Source organism: Trachurus japonicus, chromosome 16 (assembly GCF_045865225.1).
Source record: "Trachurus japonicus isolate A0001 chromosome 16, Traja_1.0".
In the NCBI taxonomy this organism is placed as follows: domain Eukaryota; kingdom Metazoa; phylum Chordata; class Actinopteri; order Carangiformes; family Carangidae; genus Trachurus; species Trachurus japonicus.
In genome coordinates, this window is record NC_140922.1 from 27,565,303 (window position 1) to 27,575,214 (window position 9,912).

At 40.5% G+C, this 9,912-nt stretch overlaps 1 long non-coding RNA gene across 1 annotated transcript; it reads right to left on the reverse strand.

The window, feature by feature from the left end:
- Positions 1-280: 280 nt before the first annotated feature.
- On the reverse strand, positions 281-2,770 carry LOC146972549 (uncharacterized). Its single transcript, XR_015037874.1, has 3 exons — positions 2,651-2,770; positions 583-765; positions 281-445 (listed from the first exon to the last, which is right to left on the reverse strand). It is a non-coding gene; the product is annotated as an uncharacterized LOC146972549 (long non-coding RNA).
- Between the last annotated feature and the right edge of the window lie 7,142 nt (positions 2,771-9,912).

Here is a 9,912-nt window from a genome sequence, read left to right on the forward strand (position 1 = left end):
AACCTTGATCAGCCAGTGTTTTTCATGCTATTAACAGTTTTCTTTTCATTTTTGAGTTGTTCTATTAAATTCAATCACTCTCACAACTCCTTTGCATTATTATCTTTTAGAAACATGAACTTTTTAAGTGTAGGGATGAAATTAATTCGTCTTGTAGAAAATACAAAAACTAAATGAACATGATCAAAGTGTGTTTGTCACACTCAGATATGAACCAACTAAAAACGTCTGGATAAAAAAGAAGCTCCAAAAAAAAAATTGCTTTCATTCTGCACTGGTTATTATTGAAGTCTAAACATTTTCCAAGAAGATTGAATACTATTTTAGTTTTTTATTTTGGAGTGCTTCACCTCTCTCTTTATTCCATATTCCAGTTTTCATCCAAAGAATGCTTCCTGCATGCCGCCGCCCCAGCATCAGTCCAGCTTCTTTTCTTCTCTCCAGCCTTGAAATCAAATCATCACAGAAAAAAATGTTGAATGTTGATTGTGTTGAAATAATTTCACATTTGAACTTTGACATTAGACTGTTATGTGTTGTGTGACTTATCATCGTACTACAATAATGACAGAATGCCCTCACATTCCTCTGCATGAAACCAACAATGCACGCTGGCACCTTGAAGGCCTTGGGAGGACTTCAGCGTCTGGTCCACTGGGAGGACGTCCAGCAACCTCAGGGAGTTACATGGAAACAGTCTCCATCTTTGTGTCTCTGAGCGGCCTTGGTCTGAATCAGCTTAAATACATTGTCAAAGTCGTTTCCCTTTACAGTTTTTCTCGATTGCTAAGACACATTTCTCGAAAGCTTCTCTCATTTTCTCTAAACTGTGAACACAAACCCCAATTTTCAAGCTACATTCACAAAACCTCAGACTCTTCTTGCAAAACCAAACTTTCACCTCTAAACAGTTCAATCTGTGCCCAAAACTGAACTCTGTTGTCAAATCGTGCCCCGAGTCAATCAAAATTAAAAACACTACTGAGCAGCCACTAAACACTACATAGACAAATAGAAAACACAACGCTCAGCACATGAAGCTGTAGAAATAAATGTTTCTCCTTCACTGTAGGCTAAATGCATGTTGCAAAACAAAAAACCTGTGCATTTACACTGTAGCACTTCTCTCCTTCCCTTTCTTTCACCCTCCTCCTTCCCTCTCCACATCCATTTCACATCCATCCATTTCATCCCTTTTCCTTCCTTCTTATTTTTTCTTCCCAGTTCATCCCTCCCTCCCTCCCTCATCCTTTCTTCCTTCACCCTGTGTCTCTCATCTTCTCCTCTTGCAAAACAAAAAACCTGTGCATTTAGCACTTGTACATAGTACTGTAAAAAAAAAAAAAAAAAGTACAAAAACCAGAAATCTTGTGCATTTACACGTAGCACTTGTACAGTACAAAGACAAACAGAAATCTTGTGCATTTAGCACTTGCATGCAGTAAGCCTATGTAAAAATAAAGTACAAAAGTATAGAAATGAGAAGTGCACAACTCAGCCACTGCATCATTTCTCTGTACTGGATCAGGCCACAGGACTTCATCCTGAACTGGCTTACAGTATATGTGCCCTCACATCATTGGACATAAGTGTTATCAATTTTGAGTTGTTGTGTTCAACTGGTGAAACTTGTGCTTTACTTGTGTTTGACTTTTGCCACCTGTGCTCAGCATTTTGCAACACAGGTGCATCACAATGAAAATGTGTTGGTGAGATGTGTCTAAACAGGTGAAAAGTGCTGATGGTTTTGCCAAAAGAGTGACTGATTCAATCAGTGGGTTCAGGCAACTGAGAATTTGGTTCAGACAACAGGGTTTAGTGTTTTAGCAACTGAGAAAAACTGTAAAAACCCTCCACCGTTTACAATCACAGCAATGTCAGACATTGTGCTGTACACTATTCACATTCTGCACCAGCATTGGTATTGATAATTAACCTCCATCAACTTGGAGAAATATTAGTTTGTTTTGCAGATAAATACTTTTCAAAAATGAAAAAAAAAGAGTTTTATTGACAAAAGCAGAGTAATAATTCATAATATAAGAATAATATAACATAATTCATTTTAAGTGGATGACAGTATTCACATCCTCCATTTAAATAAACAATAATATATCAATAGATACTTGTTTTTATAAGTTCTTAAGAATATTTGTACGAGGCACTGTTTAGCTGACTGGGTTGAGCAGGCGCCCTGTATGCAGAGGCTATAGTCATCGCCACACTTGGCCCTGGTTCGAATCCCCTGGTGTGCCCTTTGCTGCATGTCATTCCCCCTCTCTCTGCCTCCCCATTTCCTGTCGATCTCTACATTGATCTCTACTGTCCTCAATTAAAGGCGAAAAGCCTACAAAAATACTTTAAAAAATACATATTATTAGAATATTAGAATATTCATATACCGGTATGTTATATTCATAATTCACTGCATTATTAGATTATTATCATGGCTGGTTTAATGTATGGAATACAAACAACTTATAGAGTACAATACAACACGGAAATGACCAAACACAGAGTAAAGTTTTAAAAAAGTTAAAAATAAGTTGCATCCTTTTTATCTCTTTGCATAAAAGATGCAATAAACAACATTAATTTAATAAATACATGGTTAAACATAATTAATTCAATAAAACTCCTCTCTGCTCACCTTGAGTCTCAGGCGACGTCCACACCGACACAGTTTTGCCTTCTGTCCCCACGACTCTGGAGTTTTCACTGCTGGCTCGTGTTGTATTGTCTGAATGGATGAAAACGTAGACCTCATGGTCTCATGCTCGCCCCCTGATTGGGTCCGATCAGCCTCGACTGCTGCTGATGAAATCAACATGGACAATGAAATACAACTGTTAATGGACGTTCATGTGTTTGCTACCAGCCGTGGTGCAGTTAAATTCTGTTTCTTATTCTTTATTGTTCTTTTTTTCATTGTAGTTTTTGCAACTAATGAACTGCAGTGCAGACAATTTACCTGCCATTACTGCTCATGTTGCATTTTCAGGTGTGTAATTTATGAATGGACAAACATTGTTTCTGATGCAGAGCTGCAATGCTCATCTAGTGTGGATCCTATAATGCACTATACAATAAGTAGAGTGGCTAGAATTTGCTAAGCATGTTGTGGTCTTTCAGTTTTATTTTACACATTGGTTTCTTACCTGTAAAGCAACTGAATCTTAGATAAATGTAAATGTTCAAGTACAAAGTGCAATATACAGTACAAGATAAAATGGAGAAGCAGTGGAAATTCAAAAGTGCAAGTAGCTACCTGCTGCAGTGGGTGAACTCTACTCCATCTATTACCACGTATGTTTTTCAGTATATTTACGATGGTTATTGTGCTGCATGAAAGCGGGTAACTGAAATTAAATTAATCAAGTCGACCAAGAAGAAGGAGTCACACACACACACTTGCACACACACACACACACTCGCACCCCCTCCTCACGCAAACACTCGCATATTTTTCTAACAAAAATGCAAATCTAATTTTGTGCACTTCCATCTCTCGTCTCTCTTCTCCCTTAACTCCCCCATCCCACCCTACCTCACACCCTCCCCCCCCCTCCCACCCCGGCTCTGGCTTTGCCATTATAGCTATTTGCATCTGACTGAGAGGCCATTAGAATAACAATTAGCCTGACCCACCAGAGAGGGAAGGCCTTCGTCAGCTCTACACCAGCCACCAGCCTGAAGGCACACACACACACACACACACACACACACATATGTATACACGCACACACACACACTTTACTGGCAGGGAGAGAGAGCGAGAGAGGGGCTAACACATACATGTAATTCCATTAGCCAAATATGTCTCCGCAATCATCCTGCACAAACAAGGTTTCTGGATTTTTCATTTTTCCCCAGGTGGGCTTGAGTGTTTGTGCATAAGCTTTTCTCTTTTTTTCTTTTTCTATTTTTTCTCCTTTTTTTGTTTTTTTGTGTGTGTGTATGAGTGCGTGTGTTGCCAGAAAAAGCACCAAAGCGTGAAACCTTTTGGCAGTGCCACAGTTTAGGAGGGGACTGAAGAGAATGTAAGAAAATGTACCATGACTTGTCAGAAAATCTCCCTGAAATTATTCTGAAATTACTATGCACGATTTTTTTCCCCGCCCTCCTCCTCCTTTTTTCTTTTTTTTTCATGAAAATTGCTAAACTAACAGTACTCCACACTGGCAGAATGCACTTCTGGCAAATTGGATGAAAAATGGGTATCACATGCTTTTAGCAGATATGTGCTAATGTGCCCAATTTCCAGGCTCATTATGGCATTAATGTACAAATCTCTGGGCCTGGGTGGTGATTATTCACGTTGAAGGCAAAAATAATCACCAATAATTAGCTGTGTTTGTGTATCGCAGAGAACAGGACCTCTGTTTTACACTGTTTGAACCGCAGCAGGCGCAGACCACACCGAGTGAATCAGAGTGAATCTGTAATCCAAATCCAAAGAAGCGCGTGCAGTTATTCACTATAAGATGTAAGATGGATACCTGCTGGACACCTGTGTGACTCCCTACAGGTTTTATCACTGAAATTAAAAAGTATTCCTGCAGGTGAATGTCGTGTGTCCTCGTCGTTGTCGAATGTGCATCAGACACAGCGACACAGGTGCACAGACAGATTTTGAGGTGACAGGCCGTTGGGCGTAGAAGCAGGATCCCCAGATTGAAGTCTGTTGTCTGTGTTTTACTTCATGGTCTTTTTCTTTTTTTTTCGGTGCCTTTATTTTAGTTTTGGGTCACTTTGTGGTCATTTAGTCATGATGTGCCCCATTTTGATCATTTTGTGTCTCTTTGTGCACGATTTATACTTCCTCATTGTTGCTTGACAGAAGTACTTTGGGATTGTTTTGCATCTCTGTCTTTCGGTGTCTTTAAGTTCTTTGTCTGACAATGAAAGATCAACAACAACAACTTTGTGCATCATTTGGACTGACTCTTTCCATGAGACAATTTTGAGTTTTTTTTTTTTTTTTTTTAAACTTAAAGCTCATACTGTACGTATAGCTTGTCCATGCTGTTATAGGTCTAATGCTCGATTGATGTGTTATGATTAGGCCTTGGTTTGGTCTAAGGCTAAGGTCAGAGTTAAAGTTGCATCTTTGTCAGGAGATTTTCTGTGGAGAACCTTGGAAATAGTGATAAAGCATTTCATTAATTAGTTGTGTAATAAAAAACTGTCCTTTGCAGTTTTATTTACAGATTTATTTTATGTGACAATGAATGAATTGAAATGAGAAAACACAAAGACATGCAATATGTGATATGTTAATGTGAACAGGAGTTTTAAAACGATTTCCAAATGAAATATTAATTCATCATTAATAGTTGGAAATAGAAAGGCTATAACGTGGCCGCATGGGAGATCAGGATTGCGTGTGTCTTCACACTCTGAGGATTGTTGCCCCAGTTTAACAGTAACATCCTTTAAAAGTCTTGTGATAGCGTTGGGCATGAAGTCAAGGAAAATGCACTGGTACAAAAACATGTATCTTTCTAAAAGCGTCATTCCTGCCACCTAACCAGGTTCTGTGTGTGTGGTTGTGTGTGTAGTGAGGTAGTGTTACATCCTATAGGGCTAATTTACATTGGTCTACGTTGTTTTATCAGTGCAGGAGCTAAAGAGTCACAGAAAAGGCTCAAAAAGGAACAAGCTAAGTGATTAAGCAAATCAAATAGCTAATAGGAAAAGGAAAATAACAAAGGGGAAATGGGAATGCAAATGTGAAAGGAAATTGCTCTTTTAGATGTCTGATAAAATCTGTATTCTTAATTCAATTTGTAAATCCAGTTATTTTTTTATTTTTTTATAATAAATCTCTCCTTAAGCCACATTTTCAAAAAGAAGTGTAAATTCCATTATTCATTTGTGAATTCATTAATGTATTTTTGAATGATGTACAGCTTCATGTAATCTCTTCTTTAGTTTTACTAATGGATTCATTTTTCAGTCGTACATTCTTTCTATTTTCTATTTCCTCTTTTTATTGGCCATTAAAATTTCAAATATGAAAATATTATATTATATTATATTATATTATATTATATTATATTATATTATATTATATTATATTATATTATAAGCTCCTGGCAGCAGAAACTAGAGAACATGTTGACGCTCTGTTACATGATGTTGTTGATGTTACATCACACTCAGTGCTCATCACAGCTACACACCTGTAAAGTTTTGTGATGGTAATTTGCACAAAAACCACATTCTGTGCCGTGACGACACCGACACACACCAGAATGACATTTTTTAAACTTTTAGTCTCCACACTTTCCTCTTTTTGTCGACCGTCACACCACCAACGCTCTGAGAAGTCCAGGTGATAAGGATCTGGTAGACAATGGTTCACGGTTTAGCCTCTATTATGACTGATAGTGTCCAGATGGCCCCGTTTCTATCGTCTGTAACTATGGCAACCAAGGCCTTATAGGTACGGATGCAGGCAAAAGCATATAACGTGGAGAACAAGGGCCCAAATCCAGGTCCAGACGAGCTGGGTGAGCTGGATGAGCTGGAAACAAGGCAACGAGTAAAACACACAGAACAGCAGCTTTTACTGTAGAGCAGCCTAATTTGGGTACGGTATGAAAAACAAGTGATGTAACCACATGATGCCTGTGTTATATACACCTTGGGATATCTGAATCTAACACACTGATCACACAGGTGAAAACAACACCACCTCATGTGTGTGTGTGTGTGTCCTTGTGTGCGTGTGTGTAACCAGAGGAGGAGGCAAATCCAATTACCAAACATCCACTGATTCAGATTGTTTATATAAAATGTCCTATGGGCAGTAATTAATGTGCCAAACTGATTAACTGGTCAACCTTGCACTCTAATGGTCTGTTGCCGCGTTTTGCTAAAAGTCTGGGAATGAAAATCAGCCAAGTGTGTTGCCTTCATCTTCTTTCCTTCTTTCTATAACGTCGAACTGAACTCTGAGTGCTTGTGCATTAGGATTTCTGCTGAGACGACAACAGAAAATGAAGCTGTACAACATTAACCTGCTGAATAAACTCAGATTCCTCAGGTTCTGTTGTTTTGATACTTACCCACCACCTGCTGTGGTCCTCAACCCCCCCAGGACCGAACCCAGTGGAGTTTACTGGGCGGCCATGCAGGCTGCTCCACCACAACTCGATGCTATCCATCTCTCATCTTCCTGCTCTCTCTGTTTCCCTCTCTTTCTTGCTCTGTCTCTCAAATGCTAGAAGCTAGCCTTGTGTCACCAGGCTCTTCAGAGAGGAGAAGAGCCTGGTTTCTGTTTACTCCGAATTTTGTCTGCAGTCTGGTTCCAGTCTTCTAGCGGATCCGGAAATCACCAAATTCACCAAAGTAAAAGTGTTCACCAACATAAAACGTATAAAATAGACTATAATAACTTGTAATACAATTAAATACAATAAAAGAAAAGGGTTAACTAAATGGCTCGGGATTTTCTTGTAAATTATATACATTAAATTAAAAAGTTTCACCGCATTTTATTAGCTTGGTGCTTTTATTTTGACGGAAAGGCCTGTCTCTCTTGCCCTGGTTCCGGCTGCTTACCAAAACAGCGAGTCAACGGCCCCAGACTAGCTAGGAGCTGTCGTGTGACGTTGATGTTGAATAAAGTTGTAAATGCTTTTCTGAAACACCAGTGTGTGCTGCTGGCAGTGGGAATCTTCCCATACCTCCCAGTTTGCCCGTGAATGTGCGTCTGTTGCATAAAGTCAAGGGTCGATACCTCCAATAACTCTATTTCAGACCACACTCATCAGTTTGATTATACACACACACACACAACACGTGTAAAGTTTCATGGCTTGTGTAGCCGATGTTAATCTGGCCCTCTGCGTTGTGTTTCGGTACAGACTGCCCCAGGTGGGGTTCGAACCCTGTTCTCCCAACGATGCAAACCGTTGTGCCAAGAGGTCAATGACCTCTTAGCAGTCGGGTTTGCACGTCGTTTATGGGTGAGTGTGTGCACCCAGACCCTCCCTTACACTTGCACAGTTTTGATGCAAAACCTTTCCACAGACAAACAGACATGAAAACACCGGCTGGAGTCCTGAACTCATTTCTTCTAAGAATAAATACTATTTAAAGTTGTAAATTGTTACTGTAAATGTTGCAGGTGCAACTGCATCTGTTGACAAACGGCGTGATGTCGTCCTGGCGACACACTCACTCTGAATGCGAGTTACATTAAAAATCCAGCACACGTGATGACCTCAGTGGTTACATTGGATCAGGAGGAATTGAAACCAGAACAGTAAAGCTGTCTGGTGTTGGCACCAATCAGAGCATCCCTAATAGGCCTACTCAAGAGGACTGAGTGTGAGTGTGTGTGTGTGTGTGTGTGTGTGTGTGTGTGTGTGTGTGTGTGTGTGTGTGTGTGTGTGTGTGTGTGATGAGAGCCTCCGTCTGTCTTCTCAGTGTCTACCATGTATACAGTATGCATGCATGAATCCTTGCATATGTTGTTGTGTGTACAGTTGTGTCTGTCCTTATGCTGACTTGCAGGCATATGCGTGTGTTTGTGTGTGCGTGCGTGCGTGCATACAATTATGAATTATTTTGCATGTGCGCAAGAGGACGTGTAGCAAAATGTGCATGCGAGTGGATTTAGTATGTACATGTAGTTAGTATCATTTCCAGTGTATACACGCATGCCTGTGTGTAGTGCACTGCCATGCGTGGTGTATGTGTGTGTCTGTGTGTTTGTGCACGCATCTGTGTGTGTGTGAGAGTGTGTGTTGCTGCAGGCAGGTTGAAGATTGTCTCCCCCCTGAGGGCCTTTCTCTCCCTGCAGCATGTGGGAACCATGGTGCGTTGCCAGGATACAAGCCCCTCGTCTGTACTGACAAGAAGACATGAAGAGCAAAGATTAATTATTTACAAGCAGACCCCTGTACACCACGTCTGGCTTGGCACTTCTCCTGCATTAAATGTCACTCTCTATGAAGCCATCCATTTTATTGCGTATTCTGTCTAAGCACGCTGGAAAAAATCTGTTGCATCAACCCCAAACCCACCCCCCCACCCCAAAACCAGCCTGTGCACTTGCTCATATGGACTTCTTAAATCCTGGCCCAGCTTAATGGAGCTACTTGTATTTTTTTAAATAATATATAATAATAATCAGCTACAACGGTGCATTTAAGGACGCCTCTGTGCAAAAAATCCCATTTTTAAAAAACAGTCTGAATGCTCCCTGAACGTCCCCTCCTCTCTCTCAGCTATTTTCAGCATGTTTGCACGCTGGGATCACCAGTGTCCTCTGAGCAGCCTCCCCTGCTTCATCCAATATTTATGGGGGTCTATACTATACTATACTGCTGCTGCTGCTGCTGCTGCTGCTGCTGGCTGACGAGCAGATCCACTTTGTGAGCGCTGCAGATATTTACAAAACATATTAAGAGTGATTCATTTGCCCTCAGATTCATCTTCGGTGCGCCGCATGCATGCATCGTCTCAGTAAAAATGACACGACACATCCATCCAGTGAGTTGTGAGTTTATCGCTCTGATGGATTTTAATGTTATGGATGAACATATGAAAACATGCAGACTAATAAGACACACGCTATACAGTACAGTCTGGCACACGCACACATTATTATTTCTTTTTTTTTCTTTCTTTTTTTTATCAGTGAGTGATATTAAATCATTTAGTGTGGCACAGATCCAGACATTTGCTCCCTGGTTCTGACTGTGACAAAGCTGAAGTGAAGGCATCCATGCTGCTTGAAGCCAGCCTGCTCCTTTGTTCTCATTTACCACCACCTCTTTGTTGTGCTGCCGACTGTCTGTCTGTCTGCTCATCTGTCTGTCTGTCTCTCTCTCTCTCTCTGTCTGTCTGTCTGTGTAGCCGGCAAAGGGTTTATTTGCATTCCCCCCAACACATCCA